The 23319-nt window shown below is 38.0% G+C and overlaps 1 long non-coding RNA gene across 2 annotated transcripts; it reads left to right on the top strand.

Annotated features, from left to right (window-relative positions):
- The first annotated feature begins 4150 nt into the window (after positions 1–4150).
- On the top strand, positions 4151–10209 carry LOC136009839 (uncharacterized). Of its 2 annotated transcripts, XR_010610676.1 has the most exons (4): positions 4151–4377; positions 5691–5762; positions 6659–6909; positions 8293–10209. It is a non-coding gene; the product is annotated as an uncharacterized LOC136009839 (long non-coding RNA). The 2 variants fall into 2 exon arrangements; XR_010610678.1 differs by lacking the exon at positions 6659–6909.
- The last annotated feature ends 13110 nt before the right edge of the window (positions 10210–23319 follow it).

The following is a 23319-nucleotide window of genomic DNA, read 5'->3' as shown; positions in this document are numbered from 1 at the left end:
AAAGGCTGCTAGGTCAAGTATTCCGTCCAAGGCCTTTGACAGCTTATTTCCTTATCACTGAGAGAAGAGTTTTCAATTTCATGCCTGATTTTGGCTCATCCTTCACTCCTAGCTAACCAAAAAAATCTGTCTGAATTTCACAGATCTGATCCTGTTTTTTCCAGGAAGCTTAAGGCAAAATGAAAAGGAATTTGCAAGAATGGAGGGTTAAAAATATGAGGGATTTCCATTAGAAAACACTCTTCTGTAGCTCACCCTAATTTGTTGTGGCTTTGCCTGGAACAGCTTTGCAATCTTTATCTGCCCTGGTCCTTAGCAGCAGCTTGCACCTTTGGCACACTACAAGAATTTTAGGGGTAGGGCTGCAGGCAAGTGGGGCTGTCATTGAGACAGGGTTGCAAAGGCAAGCCTGAAGTGATGCAGCTGCTCTGTATGATGTTTTGCAGCGTGCTATTATATCCAGCTGACCCATGTTTCTAGACACAGTAATAAGCCATAAGAAGCAGAGGAAGCGCTTGTCTGGTTCTACTTCTGCTAATAAAGGACCTTGGAAGTGATGGGATTTGGGTGGCACTTAAGGCTAACACTCTAGCATATGTTTCTGCATCCAGGTAAACTGAGGTTCATCACACCAAATGTAAGTCCACCACCTTATTAAAGCAACAGGCACGTATTTCCCCCTAGCTCAGTTGCTGGAACCAGTTTTTTGTCAAGAAAGACTTAGATGGGGAAGAAGGGCAGTATGAGAGTGTTAGAGGGAATGTGCCTGTCTGTGCATCACAAAAATCAGATATAGATCTGTATAACCTGAAAGATGCAACCCACTGTTGTGGGTGTAAACAGATGAAATACAATTTTTAGTACATACTCCAAATACTGCATTTAAATAGCAAGATGCTCTTTGAATTTTTCCCCATGGTGACCAGACATATCACCCTCTGAAACCTGATTTATACCTAGGCTGGATACGCCTGTGAACTGGGAAACTGAAGTGTGCACAAAGAATAGGAGCAGGGAAAGAAGGAAAATTTCAGGGGTAAGGTGGTGAATAAACATTTTATTTGGCCGGGGAGCGGAAGGTTTTACACATAAACACAGAAAAAAAGATACTGAATAATAGTATTGTTTGGGTGCTTTTTTTGTTTAAAATGACTAATCTCTCTAGAGCCATAGTCCAAAGTCTAGGCAGGATTAGCCTTGCCCTTCATCCTCAATTTTCATCTCCATAGGAATAGATTAGTGCTTAGCAGCACACACTACTTCAGGAGATGGTCTCAAGTGTGTGCTGTTCATCTGATCAAGAGCATTTCCTCACTCAGTACACTTCTATGATCAACTTAGGGTTTCTTTTTTCATGTCCAGCAAAGCCTTCTGCATTATTATAAACAAATGATGAAGCTGCAGAATTGTATTTATGTAATTTAATTTGTGCTTTTTGCATCTCCCAGAAAGAGAATATATATATATAAACCCAGACTTTTTCAGCTTTCTGTCCTTTGATTGTCTATATGTTCCCTTTCTTCTACCCTGGATAGAGTCTGTAAGTATAAAACAATAAGAAGAACCAAAAAAATTCGATCGGTGTTTAAATTAAGACAATTTATTTCTAGTTTTTATAGAATACTACTCAGACCTGCTTCATCTGACACACTTTATATGGTCATTTTTCACTTGAATTAACATAAAATTAGATGAGCTAAATCAGTGGTACATATGTTGTTTAGATTAGTTACTACTTAAGTCTCCCAAATAGCCAGACATATGGATAAGCTAGGCACAGATTAAGCAGGTCTGAGTTGCCATTAAAATCCTATTCATGTGATAAATAATGTTATATGAACAAGAATATAACAAATGTAACCAAGAGTGCATTTAATGTCTGGGTAATATTGATGCAACCCCAAGAGTATTCTGTATCTGTCATGAATTGGTTCAAGGCTTGTTAACAGATGACAACAGAAACCAAAATAATCAAGTTAGCTTTGTTTTAATTGTTTCCCTAGGTAGATGTAGAAGAATTTTATAACTGCATATTCACAATGATTACCCAAATAACCAGAAACGATTTGTAGCTTTAGATGGATTTTGGATGGCAAATTGAAGAACTTGAATTTTTGAAGAAGTAGTGTAGTTCAGCCTTAGAAAGTCAACTCTTTTTAAAAATAGCACCTTGAAATCATCATGAAGCATTGCAGTCAGTCTTTTTTTAATTCTTAATTGTAGGCTGAAGTAGGAGCTTAATAGAGTTAGGTGCTCTAAAAGCTCTAAAATTCAGAAACAGGCAGCAAAATCAGTGAGGTGCCCTTTAAAATACATCTTCAGGTTCTTATTGTTTAGTCAGTGTGATGGGTGTCTGTACAGAATATCAACACCTCTGCTCCTCTGTGACCAGAGCAATCTGCTGGCAGGAGTGTAAGCTGGCCAAGAGGGAACCTTTGTGAGATGCTGTGCACATACGTTGTTCTTCGTAATGTTGTCATTGATTCTTCATTGGTTGTTGCAATGGCTTCCAAAGGTGAGGCTGTTTCACAGGGGCTCATTGGCTTTTACAACCATTAGTTGTGAGCTGTGCCTTATTGTGGTATTCATATGTTAACTCTTCAGCTGGGTTAAATTTGTGCATTTTTTTTACTCTGCATCTTTGAACTTCAATTTGCACTTTTTATTCATTTGTAATGTTGCATTTTACAGTTAGGACACTGATTTCTAAAAAAATATTTTTTTTATTACAAATACATTAAATAATATTTTATATATCACCCTTATTATTTAGTGTATGATAAATATATTAAATAATAAATATTATTATTTGCTTAATCATGTCATAGTAGTGGGATACAAAGGTACAGTAGTCGTTTGTATTTTTTTGAGCTCTGCATCAATCCTTTTACTTCCTGTAGTAAAGAAATGCTTTGCCATTATTTATTTTTCTTATCTAGACACTGTACCCAAATCCTAGTTGAGCCAACAACAAGCAATGAGTTTGGTCTCACCTTTGGCCCTTTTTTGAGCAACTTTTGTCACAGCAGTGACACGTCTGACAGTCTTTGCCTGGCCTGCAGTAATAAGGGTGAAATAGACCCTGACCACGGCAAGGAAAGCTTACAACTTGCTTGCTGGTGCTTTGCGTGGCTTTTGCTAATGCCATTAGTTTCACACTTACATGAACTCTAAACTGCAAATATACAGAACCATTATCCCACATAGACTTGTGTTATTTCAAGGTGACACTGAGCTACTGATCTCTGTTTTTAAACTGAAGGGTGGTCAATGACGATACTTACTACCGCAGTTTTTGCACAACCCTGAAACTGCAGCACCAAAAGAGAAATATACCAGCAAAAATGCTGACCACATTCAAAGACTAATTCTGTATCAAAGTATTTATAGTTACAGGAATGTAAATGTGCACTTGATTTAAAGGATTTGTTTTGTGATGAAAATTCTATCAAATCTTTATTGATTTCTAAAACCCACTGTTTTATTTTGTTCAGCTCCTGCTTTATACTTACATATATTTATGTGCAACGCCAGGATGAGATAGTTTTGACTTTCTCCTGCAGTCAACAAGGAAAAACAGTTTTCCACCCTGTGCTACAAGCCTTTCAGCTTCTTTCTCCTGAGATGGAAGTGTCATAGCAATTGAAATTGACAATTACTTTTAAAGAAAGCTGTCTATAGACCATTATTCCCAAGGCTTTATTTGCTTGCTTTCTTTGAAAGATGATAGAGACAGTTGAACTATTTAAAAATCTGCCACCATCTCTTCTACCAAGTTCTTAATATCAAAAGACCTTATTTTTATCTTCTGCCTCAGTCCCCTTATTTCTCAGGTATTTTCTTATGGACTGGAAGATTTGTGAATAACTGCATCAGCCATAGCTTATGGACTTGACTTTTACAAAGAGAATCTATAGTGAACCAAGTGTCTAGGAAATAGTAATTCTTCTTTGTTTCATACATTTGTTGATTTGTATTTTTAAGGTCTCCACAATGCGACCATTGAGTTAAAGAAAGAAATGCCTTCTCTTTTGTGTTCCTTACTTCAGGTTGCATAAGGACTTTTGATGACTGATAAACATTGGGTTTCCCAAAAGTCATTGGACTTAGTAGAGATATTTGATGAAATATGCTGCTTTGTAAAGGAAAGAGATGAAAAGTCTTTTAATTTAGAAGTCTCTCTTAGTCCTACTTTCCATGAAAAGATTAAACACTGTAATATTCTTTTTTAGCATAATTTTGCATGGTATTTTCAAACATGCATGAATTGATACACAGCCTAAGAGAAGGGTAGTATAATGATGTTTTCCATGATGCATCAGGGTACTGATTCCCAATGACGGCACAGAGGCATTAATACCTTCAAACAACATCCAGGTAAAAACACATCTGGAGTTTGTTGCTGTTCAGTGAGACTGTAATTACATGGGGACAGCTGAGGAGGACTACAGGACTGTAATCTATGGGTCTATAGATAAAAGGAGAGTACGTCTTAGAAATAAAGATGAGCAAACTAAACTGTTTAGTTTCATAGAACAAAGACTGGGTAGAGAAAATGCTGTTCTGTATGAGTATGTGAAGGTATTTCAGATCCCAAAGAGGGAGAGAAGCTGTTTTAAGCCAAGAGATAGTGCTTGCTTGGGGGGGGGGGGGGGAGATGGGGGTGGGGGTGGGGAGGAAGAGGGGGAGGAATCTGGAAAAATAAAGAATAAATCTGGCAACAAATAAACTTCAATGAAAATGAGAGGATGATTTTGAGACATGACAAGAATAATGCTGTGGGACAGCTTCTTAACAGCAGTCATTAACGCAAAAGTCATAGCTGTTTTAAGGAGTCCGGTATTTTCATATCTGGGTTTACGCAGTGTGGTTCCCTGAAACAGTTGAGGATTAGTCTCCTTAACCCAGAAGATCCCGTCAGCTGTTGATAACAAGAAATGGCATTTCAGTCTTGTATTGTTATGTGTGAGGGTAAAAAGTCTAATTGATATTCTGTTTTACTTTTTAGTTTTGGTTCCAATTTTTGAGCATGTAGTGCTTTGACCTTAACATTATCTTAAAATGGTGCAGTACAGCTGCTCAGTAAAATAAAAGCCCTCTATTCCAAATAAAAGGGTACATCATTAAAATATTCCCTGAGTTCAACACCTTTAAATAGGCCCTCAGATTGTTCTATTTGTGGACAATGAGTCCGCTGCTGGTGAGAAGCCGTGCCCCGAGTCATCAGTCTGCCTAAAGTGTTTTTCTTTTGTTTTCTTTTTTCTTCATTTTTTTTTAGTTACCATAGTAACGTTCAATAATTATTTTCCCCAATTGTTCGGCTTCAGAGGAATTTTAGAAAACTCCTAGGGATGAACACAAAACAATAGCTAGAGAAAACACTGCTGAAGCACTATAAGGGAAACGCCAGACAACAGATGTAGAGCTCAGGTTTTGTTATCAACAGGAAGTGGTGGTTCTGTAGCTGCTGTTTGGTTTCTCTTCCAGTAAATCTGTCCCATTTTAACAGTAAGAGAGAAAGCAGTACGCGGTTCAATATTTATAAGAGAAATGTATAGTTAATTAATGACAGTATTATGTTTCTTTAACAGAAATTATATTGTGGTAATAGAAAAATAATGGCAAGAAAGTATTTGAGAAAAAATGTGAGTGAAGATTTAGCTGAAGTTTCTTTTTCAATTCCTTTTCAGATTAGGAGAATTCTACAATATTTTTCCTCCTTCTGGATTTTATGTAAGGTACAACAACAAAAAAAAAAAAAGGTATATTAATTTGCACTGCATGTTCTCTCTGGTTCACTTTGCTACCAAGTGCTAGAGCTGAGTTGGGTAATACATTTATTATTACCCTGGCAGAGGCTGGGAACAGGAAATGAATGTCTGCTGTCAGGGGAGGAATGGTTCAAAGCCCTGTGAGGTCAACAGACGATTTTCCATTTACTGCGGTGGATTTGGTTCAGTCTGTTTATCTCTGGTAATTCATTATGGTTTCAAGTGAGGTAAAGGGGCTGCAGGATCAAATCCATGTATGTGTGACTATGGAAAGGAAGTCTGTAGTGTTTAATATACTATGTGCAAGAAGCAGCTGGGTGTTTTTCTTATCAAAATGTGTGACTGAAGGTTGACGACAGACATTAGAGAACAAAGTATCACCAAGGAGGAGGGGGTTTAATGCAGTAATAAAGTCAAGCAAATAAGCTGTATAATCAAATCAAAGCTATAAATTGTTAGGGAAAATGGGATAGGGTTTATTATATTCTTGCAGTAAATTCTGTCTTTGATTTATAATCTCAACGGCTACACTTGCAAAATAATGAGTTATATTACTCTGTCTGTTGGGGAAAATTACTTCACATTGTATGAATCTCTACTATTGAAACTATAAGCCTGATTAAAATAACACCTGGAAAGGGAGAATAAAATCCTGTGTACCTTAGTCTTCAAATCTGCAGTATTTGATAGCACTCATATTACAAGCAACGCTTCTTTTACTTATTTCACTCACTTTTTCACACTTAAAAAAAAAATGCTGACTTTGTTTATGAGCTAGAATCCACCTTCCATTGCTTATCTCTGTAAAGAAGTTTTATTTACTTGAAACATACCTTCTGTGCTAAAAATCTTTTTTTACTAATCAAAATCATTTCTACTTCTTAAAGCAAATCCACTGTTACACAACTCCTGGAGAAAAAATGGCTTTAATCTCAGAGACTGCATTAAATTTAGGAAGAAACCAAATCAATAAAGGTGAAGGTCATGGAAACAGATGATTAGAGCAAACAACGGGCTGCCTACTGTACAACAGGGTTACAAAATAAACCAGAACAAAACCTATCAGAATACATCAAGAATTAACTTTATGAATAGGTTGCTCTTCAGAAAGCGGAATGTTTGGATTTATCTCCTGCAGGTTAGGGTTTTTTTCCTTCCTTTTTTTGCCTGCGTTCCCCCTAGCTCCTTTTTCTCTGCTCTTTTCCTCTTGTTTCCTGCTATATTATAAACTAAATTACCCTGTGGAAAGATCGGGGAGCCCTGATTACCTAATGTGTCAGGTTTTCAATGCCCACAAATACCTTGTGCTGATATGTATGTGATGTGAAATGAATATTGCTCCGAAATAGGTGAGAAATGGACCACTTCATTATCTGTGCAGCTGGCTTCTATTTCTCCACACACATGTAATACAAATTCCTACATGCAATTTTTAGCTGATTTTTTTTTGAGTGTAAATCAGGGGAGAGATTGGGGGATGGGTCTGTAAATAGGAAGGGTGAATAGCAGCCACAAAGATTGAGGACTTGGGTTAGATCCTAGAGCTTAATAACAGTTAGGGTTAATGGCTTGACATGATTAACTGGTTCCTACCAGTCATTAATCTGCAGGAGGTGTCTTTAGACTTGTTCATTATTGGTAAGAAATGACACCCTAGCATTTTGCTTGAACTTTGTTCTTTTGTTGTTGACAAATGAGTCTGAAAACAAATGTGGGGGAATCAAAACCTACAGCATGATGTCACTTTTCTGTTGCTCTTATCAAGTGCTTCCCCAGAGCTCGGGTGGAGCTCTGATCTGACCATGGTGGCAAAAATTTAGCTCCTAATTCTGCACCTCAGTGTCTGCTTTTTCTTTCTTTTCTCCCTCATTGTACTGCACACACCTAGTAATTCTTTGCAGTATTGAAAATCAGGACATTCACTTAACTAAATGTGGATTTGAGTCTTATCCTCATATTTTAAAAGCAGGGTTATTAATTTTTAGCCAGACCTAATTTCAGGGTAGTGATGTTACCTCTGCCCACTCCCAGCATATTTCACCCATAGGCTGGCAACAGTGAAGGGAATTTGCAGGAACTGACTACAGTGGTTTTAATCTCTGTCCCCTGCACTAGCCTAAATTAAGTGAAAACCTTGCAAACCTCTTCAGCAGGGATGACAAAAGCAGTGCTAGGAATTTCACTGCAGTGGACCCAAAGGTGCTGATAAGAAGCACAAAGTTATTAAGCTAAAGCTGGAGAAGGCATCAATCATTTTGAAAGGGGGCTGTTTGATTCTTTCCTCAAAGTCCAATCTGACCTGACACCAACCTGACAACATCCTTTTATTCCATACAGGCTCATCAGCTCTCTTATTCTGGTGCACTGCTAATAGGGCTAGTGAAAAAAAAGAGAAAAAGCACAGCAATGTTGTGTGTATGAGGGGAATGAAGGAAGGGGAAAATAGAAAAGGTTCAAGGTTTAAAGGTACAGAAAGAAAATATCTTTTAAATACTAATTTAAACTTACTCTACTCTTGCAGGTCTGTTTGTCATCTCACAGGGGCATGTGAACAGTGACTGGCACTTGCAATCACACCTTGAGATAAAATACAGAATAAAAGCCTAGCATTCTCTTTTATTTGAAATCTTAAATCTGTCCTTCCTCTCTCTTTTGTATTGAAAGAAAAGAAGGGAAGGGAAGGGAAGGGTAAGGAAGACGGGAAGGAATTCCTGGTGGCTCATTGCCTTGCCTGGCCATGTGTTTTTTAAGGGAGGGGCTACTGCAGATTGAGATTTTGGCCATCAAATCAGTTGAAGGTAGCCTGAATCTCTCCAGAGTGGCCTGCACAACAGTCACGACTCCTGAGGCTCTCCATGAACATGAAGATGGAGGAGGTTAGAATGAGACTTAAGAGTAAAGATAGTTTTTAATCTAGGGCCCCTTTCTCCATCTCTTGTATCAGCTGCCCTCTTTTCCACCATATTAACTGTATGAGCATGCGCTTTATCAGCTTAAAGGCCTTAAAATACAGTATTTTGCATGTGGATTAAGGGCAATGTGCTGCTCTAAGTGACTTATGGTGATGAATTTCTCTTAGGGTGAAGTTATAGAGGAGTGCTGCAAGGTTGCATGGCTTTTCTGTGTCACTTACAGAAATCAGATAAATAGATACAATTTGTCAAAGCTTCAGTTAGAGTAATACATTTGTGCCTGAATAGCATATTTCCCTTAGAGTTTAAATGTTTGCTTGAATTTAATATAAGAAACCAGAATGTATTTATTTTCCATTTTTTAACTAAATCCATGAAAATTTATTTTGTATGAAAGGTCAAATGACTTAATAATGTATTTCTTAGAATGTTTTTGTATTTTCTGGTCGTTGGAAAATAAGTTCATTTTTTCCCTCCAAGATAGTGCAAAAATACATCATTACATTCTTGCTTTACCTATGTAAATGACCTTCCTGATAAATGAAAATTGATATTTCAAAGCTGTAGTTTATTATAGCCTGATGGCATGTTAGCCCTTATCATTCAAGGCAGTATTTAACTCTGAATAATATATTATGCTAACCCTCTGAAATTGTTATTATGAGATTTTAATGCACCATAAAACACATCTTATGATCTTCAGCATGCTAAAATGTCAGTCTAACATATTAATCTAACATATATCTTAGAAAGCAGTAGTTCGACAAAATCTGTCTTCATATATAGCATTTCTTGTACTATATTTCATACATGGATTTATGTGTAAGTACGGGATTTGCAACCTCTGAATAAAATAACTGTCTTTTTTTCTGTGTGTATAAAATCTAGCACAATGAGATCTCAGCCATAACTGAGTGTTCTGCAAAGCTTACAGCTGGACTACTGCAAAGCAGCCAGTTTAACATTGCATCCATGGGCCACAACTGAAGCCATCATGCCAGGTCTGAATTTAGCAAATGGAAGTCCAAAATTAAAAGGTTTTCATTCCTTTGTGTCTGTCTTTGTCAAAATCTTGTAATTCTGGACTTTTAGTTTATTATTTTGATAGGTCCCATACAAACAGTGTTTTTAGAGATGATCCCTGATTTTTTTCTTCTTTTTTTTTTTTTGTTAAAATGTAGTTCACAAGAGCAGATTAGACATATTTCAATCTAACTTGAAAAGTCAATGTATGTGTTGTTACGTATGTTTTACATATTCTTCCTTAAGTACCTAAAAATTTGTAACTGTAACCTATATAATTTCAAAATGTAACATATTTAAATGGAGAAAACTGCAAATGGCAAAAATATCCTTGTTTAGTTGTAATAATTAATTAGGCAATGGGATTTGGTCCAGAAAACTCAGTAAAGAAAATTGGTTTTCATCTGAAGCCAATTATGCCCAACTACTAGGTCAAATTCTTTCTTTACCTGTGGACTATATGTAGCATCTTAACACAGTAAGTTCTTGTGAAATAAAAATGTAGCAACAGTGGTGCTTGAATGTGCATTATGTTTTCTGGTTTTTAATTCAAAAGGCTTGACTACTGCCATGCTTCTTTATAAGGATATATTATTTTTTGTGTCTTACCGGGTTCTGAACTAGTGCTGAACACATGGGGCCTGAAGGCTCTATCGAGATCTGTATTTATGCCTGTTTGAAGACACATGCTTAGAAGCATCTATCTAAACATGTCTAAAACTATCTAATCCAAGACTTTTACATTTAGGTGCTCTGAGTTTTCTAAAACGTATCTTTGCAGACTACAGGGAATGACTTTGATTATCCTGATTATATGTCTACAGTGATCAGAGGCACTATTTTCTCATATTAGAGGTAACAAACAGAAAAAAATGAGAAAAATAATGACCCGATATAATGCTGAAGCCACAATAATTGAAAGGAAGAGCAGTATTACTTAGTTTATTGTGAACTGAATGGAGGTTGTGCAGTTTAAAGGAGAGTTTACAGGGTCTACGGAACAAGAAAACTTCAATTCAGGGCCAGCAGTGGCCACCTGCAGTAGGGAAGATGCTGGTGAAGAAGAGGAAACAAGAAGTATGATGCAGGGATAATAGACCTTGTAAAGAAAGGATTCAATAAGGCAGCAGCTAGAGAGACATAGCACTAACAGCAGTCTTTGTTAAGTGTGTGCTGCTCTATGCTGCTGTTCTCCTCATTCCTACTGAAAAAATTAACAAGGGACTAAGCACTGTGTAGGAAAACTAGATTGCATTTTCCCTTTATTATAGGAAATGTGCTTTTTTTTGTTCAGTAGAAGATAACAGGAAAATCTATTTGTAATTAAGGGGGTTTGTGCATATCTTCTTTCATAAAACAAATCTCTAATGAGTCTCATATTTTTCAGTGAAACAGTTGTCTGGTTATATGAAAGGGAAATTTCTAGATTTGTACTCATGAAGAATTGTGAGGAGCAGGCATAGACTGCTTCAGTCCAAAGCAAAGATTTGTAATATGCGCTCATAATGACTGATCCACAGGAGCTGGATTTAAACAAGCATAAAAGTATTTATAGGCAAATGATTTTTCCTAAATGTTACTGACACTAGCCAACTGCAGACAAATAGCAGTATGTGAAAATATGTGAAGATCTAGTCATCACCAACGAGCTCAGTGCTACTTAGTTAATCCAAGTGGATGGTTCTTGAAATCAAGCATATAAAAGATTTGAAGATTCAGATCTTCAAAACTTCATTAAATATGAGTAAAGCTCCACTGAAATGGATGGTGTCACACACATATATTTTGAAAAGGAGGGATTTCTGAGCCTGAATGCTTGGCATAACTAATGGCAGTGCAGGGATGCATCTATACCAATACCCAAATCAGGGATGCACACTGAAACCATCTGTGACATTCTGTAAACCCAGGTTGACCTCAACTGGAATATTTTTAAGCATTGGGCTTCATATTTCTTCACTTCATTGAACTGATCACATCATCTACCTATAAGTGTTTTCAGTGGCACAGTATCCAAAACCAAAACAGCTAACCAGTCCATCTAAACAAACAAGTGAGCTTTGTATCTTAGGCTGAAAAAGAGGAGGGAAATTATTCCCTGGGATGACAATGAGAAAGAAATGAATCACAGAATATTTCCATCAATAAGCTGTTGACAGTTTGAAGAAGGCAGATAATTCAATGACTAAGTGAGAAGTCTGTTATTTTTCTTTATTGTATATTATTTGGAAAGTATGATTTTTATTTATATGCTTTCTGAGTAAGAGGAGAAAGCACAACTAACATAACAGAAGGGAAACTGTGTCTTAGCTAGACTTTGTAAAGTGAAAGATGTGATCTCAAATGAAGGTTCCTAATGAAGGAAGCAAGAACACTTAGAGGGCAGGAAGGTAAAAAAAAAAAAAAGTGATTTTTATGTCAGTGCATGAACAAATGCTTCTATAGCTTTTGTTTCAAGTGTGACCCTAGGGCAATCAACCACAGTAAGACTGTCACCCATGCAAGTCTGAGTATAAGATGAGGCAGCTCCTGTATACTTGGAGAAGGCTTGGAGACAGGGAAAATATCCTCCATATGTACCTCAAAGAGGAGAAAAGTGTTCCTAAGTTGAAATCAAATTAGATCATGTGAAGTTTCATTTTTTTTCCTTTTATATTATTTTATTTTTTAATATTATTTGTGTACATGAATGGGTAGTGGACAGGAAACATTATTTTAGCTGCAATAGTCCAACAGATTAGATTTCCCATGGCATAGATCATCATAGCTTTGCTGAAATCCACGAAATTATGGCAAGATACCACCACTCATATTCAATCCATAGTGTAGAGTGACAATGTTTTCAACAGGCTGGAGGAGATATTTGCCATGACCCTCCTATGCACAGCTGCACTGACATAAGCCAGTCCACATGTTGTGCTGTCTTTTTTTCTCCCTTTTTTTTGCAAGCAAGCAAGCAAGCAAGAACAGTAAATATTATGGTACCCACTTCATTCAGATGGCTGACAATAGAACAAGGTTTTAGCTTCGACCATAGCTGTTTGCAAAATGTTTTGCTCAGCTCTGACTAATTCTTGGTTGGGGAAATTCTTCAGGGAAGTTTCTACAAGGAACTGACACACCATGTAGATGACTAAGTGCCACTCTTCATTTTCAGTGAACAGCATGGTACTATGGACAAAGTAATTTAGATCATAGAATCACAGAATAGTTAGGGTTGGAAAGGACCATAAGATCATCTAGTTCCAAACCCCCTGCCATTGGCAGGGACACCTCACACTAAACCATGTCACCCAAGGATCACCCAAAAAGGGGAGATGTTAGAAAGACCAAGGCATCTTCATTTAGAGCAGAGGTGTTAGCTCTGGTATGCTAACTAATGTGAAGTATGAGGCACTATAATGACCATGACCTGGCATCTTATCTTCCTTTTCTTTCCCCTGTGGGGCAGAAAGTTCTTGTTCTAAGCTCTTTATGGTAAGAGTTGTGTTGTGTTTCAGGTACATCTCAGGACACTTAAACCAGAAATTCTTAGTCATAAGCATGAATATATTCAATTGCCAGTATTTATTCATAATACACAGGCATGCCTTTTTGCAGACACCACTCCTTATTGTCTTCACACACAAATGGAGACCAAATCTTGTCTCTCCTTAGCAACACCAACATGTAAAAAATGTAGCTATATTAACTTTTGCAATTGCAAAAGTTTTTGTTTCTATTGCGTTTAACTTGTGCTGGAGATCTGCTTGGAAAATGCCAGTTTTGAAATGAAAATATATGTTTATTATTTAGGAAAATAATTAATAATGGCTGATAATGAACTCCTTCATTTTGCCCACATTTTTAAAGCTTTTCTTAAATTATTGTTATGTTGGATATGCATTGAAGCTGTCCCTAAAAGTTAAGCATGACAAGCACAGAAATAATTTTCTGACTTAATGTAGCATAAAAATTGCTATGGTGCTACTGACCCTTTAATTTAAAATCTTCTCGTGCAACTCATCCTCTTGCAAATATTTTCATTACCTTCAATTTCTTTTGGAAATTGGAGACAACTTGTGACTAAGAGATTGCAAAGCTTGATTCAGTGCTTATTTTGCAATTAAAATATGAAGGTCTTTACAATATTACAGAGATTAGACACAGTGATTACAGAAAGGGTGACTTTCTCAAAATGAGTGCTGTGTTGCAAATCATTCAAAGGACTTATTTTCAAGGACCAACATTCTACAAAAATCAGGCTCTATTAAAAAGTCTCAAATAGGGCTTTCAAAATCCTTGGTTTATTGAAATTCAAGCTATTGCGTTCCCAATGGTTTACACAGTTTCTACTCTGCTGTTGTAAAAGTCCAGTTGACCTTGTTTCTCAGTGCCTTATCAACTAGTAACGTCGCTACTAAAGCTTTTAAGAGTATTTTGGGAACAGTACCTCTTAGGTTTTGAGTCTGGGATGGTACCGATACTTTCAAATCGCAAATCATGACAAAACATATTTTTGATGGATGCTATTTTCTGGATGCTTTTTCTGTTTGTGTGGTTTTTCTGAAGGCCACAGGAAGGTTTCTGCTATGCACAAGTTCCTGGTTTGTTCTACATAGTATCTGTTAGCATAGTACGAAACAGTAAAACAAAGAGAAAAAAACGCAGTGTATTATTTTTTTCCTGCAATTTTTCCAACAAAACAGTGATTCAGTACTCATAAACGTTTAGGTAAATCTTTCTTATTCTTTACCACCTGAAGGAACCATCTCCAAGCACTGAAGCTGTCTGCTTCCTTCCCTAAGGGGGTGCAGGCATCTTTTAGGGTAAATATAAAACCCCAGCAAATATGTGGGGAAGAGTTTCTTTTTCTCCAGGTTGATTTTTACGTGTAAGACTTCTTTCCTAAATTGCCAGAAGAAATCCCTACTTCTCCAGGATCCTAAGCGATAATAACCAGAGTAAGGAAAAAGCGTATATAAACTTATTGACTAACATTTTTGTTAAATGTGCCACTTACGAGGGAAAAGAGGAAGATAAAGTAATCTTTGTTAATCTCTTTTTTAGACATGTATTTGCACCAGGGAGGCCAACATTACATTCCCTTCAAAATGAAAAGCGCTAGAATAAAATCTGAGAGCTACGCTTGCCTACAGTTAAACACAGCTGCATGAGTTGGAAAAGCGTTATGCAGGCTATAAAATGGGGACATACAAATAATCACACTTTTCTTTCCAAAATTCTCTCTCCTTTACAATAAAGGTCAAGCAGAACAGCTCCTTCATCTCCTGGTGTTCATGGATAAGGACATGCATGGTAATCTCCTCCGTATTGAGCAGTATTCCTAAAAACACATTATTCATACTTAAGCACTGGGGCCTTAGAGAGCACCTGCTTCATAAATTCACCAGAGGAAGGTGATTAAGTCTTTGTATGGCCACTGTACAATATGCAGACCTCTTGGTGCCTTCTTGCTGTGCTATTCTGAATTTGAGGTGTCGGTGATTAAAAGTTGGCGTGAGATGACTATTTGCAGCTCAGCACTGATGCGACGCAGTAGTTAGTCCTACTGTCATCAAAAAAGTGCCAAATAACTGAAGGCCTTTTGGCACGTCATGAGCCCTTTACGCTGGTGTAAAATTGTGTTTGTTTTCTTGTGCCTATTTTTGCACCCTCTCTGCCTTCTTATCTTCTAATATTTCTCTCCTTTTTTGGTTTTCCTGTCTCTTAGTTCCACTTCATTTCTTGTTTTGCTGTCTCAGTCTTGTGCTGGTGATCCGTCTTTTCTTTGTTTTAGATACACACCATCTTACAACTGAGGGATGCCTTGCAGTTGATCTTAGTATGAGATCTGTAATGTTCCCAAGACAGCATGGAGCATGCCACACTTAGCTAATCCTGTCTTTTCCCTGCTCTCTGTAGATGACTTCAGAACAAATAGAGCAGAGAGGGGCTCCAATGATGGTAGGATAATAATCCACTGTCATATGGGATATAAAGAGACTTTTTTTAAAAGAAGGCTGTTATTTTTCTTTTTTACTGTTTTCAGTACTCTCTTTCCTATACCTGCCACAAGGCACACATATGCAGATGTGCCCTATGTTCTGGAGAGGGCATGTTTTTACAGTCTAGGAGGACTTTAAATTACCCCACCTGCCATTCCATTATCCTTGTAACACTGCATGAATGATGTATATGTTGTATACCCAGAGGTGGCAGCATTATTTTCACAGTGTGATTTCCTTGGTGTCCTGTAGCAGCTGTGTCAGGCAGCAACTGTCTTTGCAAGGATGTCTCTTGAAAATTAAATCTTTGGGTCTCTACTATAAGTAAAATCCCTGTGTGTGTGTGGGGGGGGGAAATACGAGCAAACTAATCTGCTGATATCTTTGGCCAAAGACATGAGATGTGAAAGGGCTGACTTGGCACAACTTTCTTAGTGAACTTAGGTTAAGCAGAATCTACACTTGATCTGAACAATGAAAAAAAATGATGTACAAGGAAGAAGGGACTGAGGGAAAACGAAAGCAGTGACAGGACAGATTGCCATTTTGTAAGAGAAAAACAGCTTTTTCTTTTCATCTGTGCATGGTCTGACTCCTACATCTAAGGAGCTTATTGAATCCTTTACTAGGACTAATATCATGGTACAGAGGGATGGACAGCTGAACCGCAGATAATTTGTTTTCTGTGCTCCCTGAAATATCATGCCATTACGCAACGGCTGTGCAGCAACCTGATGCTTTCAGATTCCCCTCAGAACTAACTGCAGAGAAGCAGTTCCTCCACTTCCATGTTTGAAGAATGTAAAAGCTCCTATAGGCAACACTGTTTGATTTGATTTGATGCAGTAAAGTTATATAAATAACCCCAAATATAGAATCACAAGTAAAACCGATGCTGTACTTTTGCCATACCTTACCACTGTATTTATTTGGATGACCTCAACTGCTATCAATAGCATTTATAACTTTGACAGACACATCTCTGATAGCAAATTGTTTTTTTTATGAAAAATTTACTTTCCTAATTCACATACCACACTGTAACTATTTTAGTCAATGATGACACATCTACAGCAACACATTTGGCCTGAGAGGGAAGAAAACATGCAATACATGGAGCTACACATGGTCTGTGTTTCAGTAACACCCATAACTTGAGAAGTTTCTCAGTTGCTGGGGTTCAAATTGAGGCGCTTTTCAAGAGATCTTGATGTTTCTGAAAATGCAGAAGACTCCCTCTGGAAAGCAATGGTTTAACCAGCACCAAAATTCTTACATTTGGGGATTTTCGGGGTGGTGGTGTTGTATGTAACTTATGACTCTATTTGTGTTCTCTAAAAAGACAGGTACTTAATATATGCCTTTCCCTGTGCCTACAACACTATCTCTCTTGCCATTTGAGATAAGCTTCAAGTATTTACAATTAAGGCTCCCATTTAAAAGGCAAGCTCTAAAACAAATGTGTTTTTCCTGTCTAATATTCCATACAGGCTAAAGGTTAAATTACCACAAGACTGAATGGTTTTCTTGACCATCTTCAATACTGTTTTAGCATTCTCTAACAAAACTTACTTGGGTGTATAGGCCTCTGATCATCCATCCTATTTATTGAGCCTTATAAATTCTATGGGGCTTGGGGCACTTTACTTTTATATATCATTTTTGCAATAGGGCGTATTATCTATTTCCCAGAAAACACTTTTTATGTTGTCCATCTCATTAAAGGGAAGGCTTATTTTCTCATTAACTCCTAAAGAAGGCAGAACTAATCAGCTGTGGATTTTTATCCCAATGATCAATGTCATCTATAAATTGTGTTGGAAGGCTGATTCCTTGTTTCTGCACTAGAAAGCTATAGAAATAATGCAGGTCAAGGGCAAAGACATACCCTGTGTAAGCAGACGGACTCCTGCCAGCATAATCTGTAAGTGTAAAGTTAACACTTGGCTCTCTGAAACAAGTTCTGACCTGACGACAGCAGTAATTTGCTCAAAACTGGGTCAGATAGACTGAAAGGTCAAAAAATTAATATTCTGCTGAAATGACATGATTTTGGTATTGTTGAGCATGCAATCATTCTTCCCTGCTCCTCCTCTGAAGTATTTGTAGAAAAGTTGTATGAAGTAAGTCTCTCTACTGATCCTGAATGAAACATAGGAATATTTTAAAACTGTATAAAATCAGTGCTGGTGCAACTTTAAGTCTTTTTAGGTTTGTTTTGCAAGTAAAGATTTTTCTTCTTCTTTTTCTTTCATTTTTCTTAAGAAGAAGATATAAAATAGGCAGTATCTCTGTGTCTTTTGAAAATCAGACACATTCCAAAACATTGGCCCTTTGGCCATAGATCTCCCAGCTGTGGTAGTACTAATGATTTAATGACTCAACGACTGACTCAAAGGCTGTTGGATGACGCCCTTCTAAATTTATGTGGAATGGTCTCGCAGCAAGCTGCCAAGTGTAAAGACAAAAGGCTCAACCTAATGCATACCCAAGAGTGAGCCCAAGTCACCTCTTCCTCCTCCCCCTGCCGTTGCCTAGAGCAGCTGTAAAGGACATTCTTCTGATTCGTTTTTATCCGTTCATCTTGTAGTGTCAGCTCGCTTAGTGTCAAACCTGGAAGTGTGAAGGAACTTGCATTGCTCGTTGTCTGGATGGGTGGTGCCTCTTGGGATAAGAAAAGCCATTGGGCTGACTGCTCTGGGGCTGGAAGTGTGATAGCAGCAGCATATTTAAACATGACTCTCCTGAAGGATTAATCACTTTATCAGCCTGTTTAGATGTGAGTCATGGAGGCTAGTAAAAGGATTCCAATGTCCCACTACTTTAAGAAATTGTCCTTTGTAAACTAATTTATGTTCCTGGTTTGTACCTTTTTTACATTTCTCAGGAGAAATCTAAGCTAGTAAATATCCTGCACCAATAAAAGGTGGCAATGTATCCCTTGGGTATGCACTTTTTTCTCCAGGGTCTTTGGGGATGGCTGATTTACAATAGAGGAAGAAGTAAAGCTGGAGGACTTTATCAACCCTATGAGAACTAAAAGTTTCTTTGTTTTGGCGTGGAATTGTTCATGAAAGATTAAGTGGCTCATGTTGGAAAGGACACAGAGCAATGCTGATAGGACTGAGAGGAAAGCAGGAAAAAAGTGTTCAGAGTGAAGGTGGTGATCGCATGATGCTTCCTCTGCTCAATGAACAACATGGGGAAAACTGAGCGCAGACATCCCCTTCTTTGATCTGGCCCTGTGGGAACTTCTTGAGGTAATTCTCTCTGTGTGGCCCATAACTCTACCCAAGCAGGCTCAGGGTCAGGTTGGAGCTGGAGGGCATGGGTGGCTTTGGAAACAGCTTTTCCCATAGGTCTGCTCAGCAACAGATGTGGCAATGGCAGGTAGCACCGCCCCGGGAGGCCAGATGAAGGCTGGCAGCTGCCCCTGGTAAATGCATCTTCCTGATAGGATACTTTCACTTCAGACCAACTGACAGGGATTTTATGTTTGTTGTCTTCCATGCTATTTGTGTAGAACACATGCTAGCCCATGACACGCCATGACTAATGCCCAAGGTATGTGATATTTCCACCCAGGTGTTTGCAAAGGGCTGCCGCCCTTGAAGTGGCAGCTGTATGGCTCTGCTGCCTGAAAACTACACAGAAAGGAGCCCTTGTTTGGGGTACCTGAGGTGCCAGATCCACACCTCACACCCTACACTACCATGAGCTGTTTTGTGATGACAAACCAAACACCACTGTGTGCACAGGCAGTCATGCACCTGCCTGGTGAGCACATGTGAGAGGTTTGTGTTTATGCAGAAATAGGTGCTCACAGAAGTGTTTGGGGTGCTTTCAGCCCTTTCTGCCAGCTGAGATGGGAACAATACTCTGGACACCTGTGGGAATGGAAATTAAACAAGGAGTGCTCACATGAGCTGCTGATGTGCATCCTCCAGTACTCAGCAAGGTAAAGATTTACTCTTCCCCATGAATTTTGTAGTATTGTAGCTGGGATGCTATCATACAGCTTGTCATCTCTTGAATCAGCTAGTTTTAAACAAGAAATATTCCATGTTCTAGAAATAGTTTCACTTATTTATTTATTTTTTTTTTTATTATTTGTTTGGCAAATACTTTTATTTCCAGGGCCCTGTTCATTAACGACGAATCACTTTAACAACTGCTTCCCCCTTGCTATTTTAAGAAATCCTTTTAAATGTGCAACCCATTTGCAGCCATAACCCATAAATATTTCCTTTAAAGGCCTGAAGTAAAGAAGTATGTACATAGGTTTCCTTTGCAAACTGAAGCAAATGCTGTAAATGTGCTTGTATTCCTCACTGGCTATCTTACAGGTTGCTCTCTATCACTAGATAAAGCTCTTTGTTTCAGTACACTGGAGTTTTACTGCAGTGTGGGGGTTGAAACGTTCTGTGCAATTCAGGAGTTATTTAGTTATTTATTTATTTTCCTCTACAGGGGTCACAGCTAAGGTGATAGAGTCATCTGCAACTCTGCCAATGTGCTGTGCTTCCCTGCTAGCCAGGGTCAAATTCTGGCTGCATTCAAATTGGATAAGCTCCACATTTTGTGCTCTGCTACCAAAACTGGACAAACTCCTGAACTGCTCCTACCTCCCACCATATAGGACGATAAGAGACTATAAGCTTAATATCGAAAGAAGAGGGATTTATTTTGTGTATGGGTCAGCTAAAACTTATTTGCTTAGCTGATAGTTACCCCAATTATGGTTTTGCAAGGAGGCATATTGCAATTGGCTGCACTTTACCTGGAATAAAACCAGTTGGATACATGGCTATGACAGTACCTGAGGATTAAAAAGATGTCCTGTGGTTTTAGCATCTGTGCTCTGAAGAGAGATGCAGGAGCATATATTCTAAGTGTATAATCAAAGAATAGGACAAGATTAACAAGCAATATCTCTTCTCTGTAATCAGCTTTGGAAAAAAACAACAATAAATCTCACTTGATTATTTGATGGGGTCTAGTAAATATTTGAACCAAATAGTAAGATGTATCCATAAACAACTGAAAATGCAAGACTTCAGATAATCTTACCTTTAAGCAGAGACAGCAGCTAAACACTTCCTCTTGTGCCCCTTCACCTTTGAATGACCCACTTTCCATCTGTGTACCACCTTCCTGATGTCTGTCTCCTGACATAAGTAATATCTTGCTGATGGGGCAAAATTAGGATTTTGTGAAGCTTTGTCTGACGCTGGCATGAGGCTATGCTTCTGCTATCTGCTTTGTCAGACAGTCGGCCACCTAATGCTGTTTCCTTGGTCTAGACGCCTGTCTCCTGAGGACTGGTTCTTCCTTAAAAATCAAAATATACTGGGAAAACATAGAATCATCTAATTTATTGTCTCCAGAATCATCAGCAAGTATTTGAGAGTCTCTCAAACACTAGAGCTCTGACAGCACAATTAAAACTTGGCTGGTTTTGAACATGAAGGCAAAGACTTCATACTCAGCAAGAGAAACACTTCAGATTTTCAGGGCTGTACTTAGGCCAATATTATTACATCAAAGGTGAGTCTACAAGGAGAAAAGTTATATTTTCCCTGACTTACTGGCCTAGTCCATTCTGCATTTGAAGTGACTTTGAGTAGATTTCTAATAGTCCTTAGAAGTCCCATTCAAAGACATAGAACGCCAGTCAGTTGAGAAGAACAAAATGTTGGTCGCCTACACAAGACATCAGGACAATTTCATACATTTTTCTGAGCTTTTTCTGTGAACAAATAATGGCTATATTGTTCCATTCTTTTGTTTTTGTAGACCAATGTGCTAACAAAGAAAAAATCTTTCCTGTTTCAAAGAATACTGATGGGCAAAAAACACAGTGGTGTGCAAATATGCATTTGTATATCATTCAGGGTTACCTCATTGTCCCCTCACCAGATGTGAAACAAAAAGGCAGCATTAATGTGGGAATTGGAGCAACATTACCACCAGAACAAAATCTTTTGAAAAAAGATAACTGTGGCAAATACAATATTCAATGGCTTTAACTTAGCTGCTAAAGCCACTTTCTATCTGTCTTTCACTGGAACAGGTTGCCCAGAGAAGTGGTGGATGCCCCATCCCTGGCAGTATTCAAGGCCACTTTCACTAGTGGAAGATGTACTTGCCCATGGAAAGGGGGTTTGAACTAGATGGTCTTTAAGGTCCATTCCAACCCAAACCATTCTGATTCTATGATTGAACTGGAAGAGGAAAGAAGGGAAATACAGATCCAGCAAAAAGCAGTATGGTGGGTCTTAAAGTTCTGTACTTGGAGCCTGACCCTGGGTCAATTTTCGGAGTCTTGATCTCATCATTTTTCAAAATCAGTAAATTTTGCTTAGACTGCAAAACCACAGTTTTCCCATAATTTAGTTATGAAATGGCTCACAAGAAGCATAGCTAAAATCCAGTGTAGAATCTTTGAAAGAAGCATATGGACCTTACAGCAAGCCCAGTCCAAGTGTGTCGGTCATGCAATAAATTCCAAACTGGGCACGGCTTTGTTATGAAACCTTTGAACAACCCTATTTGAGTACCTTTTATCCATGTTGAATAATTTCAGGACTCTTTGCTTCCTGAAGATAATAATTTTTCTTACCGCATTAAAACATAGTCAGATTAACAGATGTACTTAAAGTATGTTTCATTATTAGTACATAAATTAACAACCAAGTACTTTACTGATAACACAACTAAGTATTTTACATTAAAGATTTGAAGCTCCTGTCCAGTAGTACATGGCCATTGACATAAAACACAACAATCGTGATGGACATAAACTAAAGAAGTTGAAATTAACTCCCCATGAAACAGCATTTACTAGATCTGGCTCTAGTATAAGGGTTTCTGTGTGTTTGGGTAGGAGGGAGGGAAGGTCAGTCAGGTCTGTTTTCCTTCTGGCTGCATGCATATTGAGCAAGCTCAATATAGAAAACTTTCTTAAAACATTAATCTATGTTCTGATTCAAAAGCAAAAAATAAATCTGACGCCTTCACAAATATGCTTACAGTTAGGTAAACCTGTGCACTTTGCAGAAACAAAAACCTGAAAAACGACCTTTAAATTATTATTTAAAAAAATAACCAAAAAATTTACTTTGGTTTGTAACTTGGTTTTGAAATCATTTACAAAGCCATGGTTAAAGTCCTACTAGACAGTCTTTAGAGCTCTGCACTATTAAATGCACTTAAACTGGGTTAGTCTGTCCTTCAGGGCAATGCCACAATAGTTAAGGTAGTGCCAAAAAATCACACGCTTGCAGAATAGTTACTTAGAAATAAGGAGTCTATTGAAAGCCAATGTCAGCGGTTTCAGATCCTGTCTCCACCAACCCCGTGATTCCAGGCAGTGGGAAGCACACCTGGACAGGTTTCCAGAAGCATAATGTAAGTAGCATTATGCAGGGGGTGGGAAAGGCTTAATCTCATATGGCTGCACAGTTCAAAAAGCATTTAATACTTGCTGCTTTCTTTATTTTTTTCTTTTTTTTTTTTTTTTTTTTTAAGGGTTTAACTTTGTTGTGTGAACAGGCAATTGGATGCATCACAGGAACAGCTCGTTTCCTTTTCATGGAAAGACATGGCACAGCAGTTCCCAAGCTG

This window comes from Lathamus discolor, chromosome 1 (genome assembly GCF_037157495.1).
Source record: "Lathamus discolor isolate bLatDis1 chromosome 1, bLatDis1.hap1, whole genome shotgun sequence".
NCBI classification, from domain to species: domain Eukaryota; kingdom Metazoa; phylum Chordata; class Aves; order Psittaciformes; family Psittacidae; genus Lathamus; species Lathamus discolor.
Note: the sequence above shows the minus strand (reverse complement) of the source record. Positions and strands in the feature narration are given on the sequence as shown.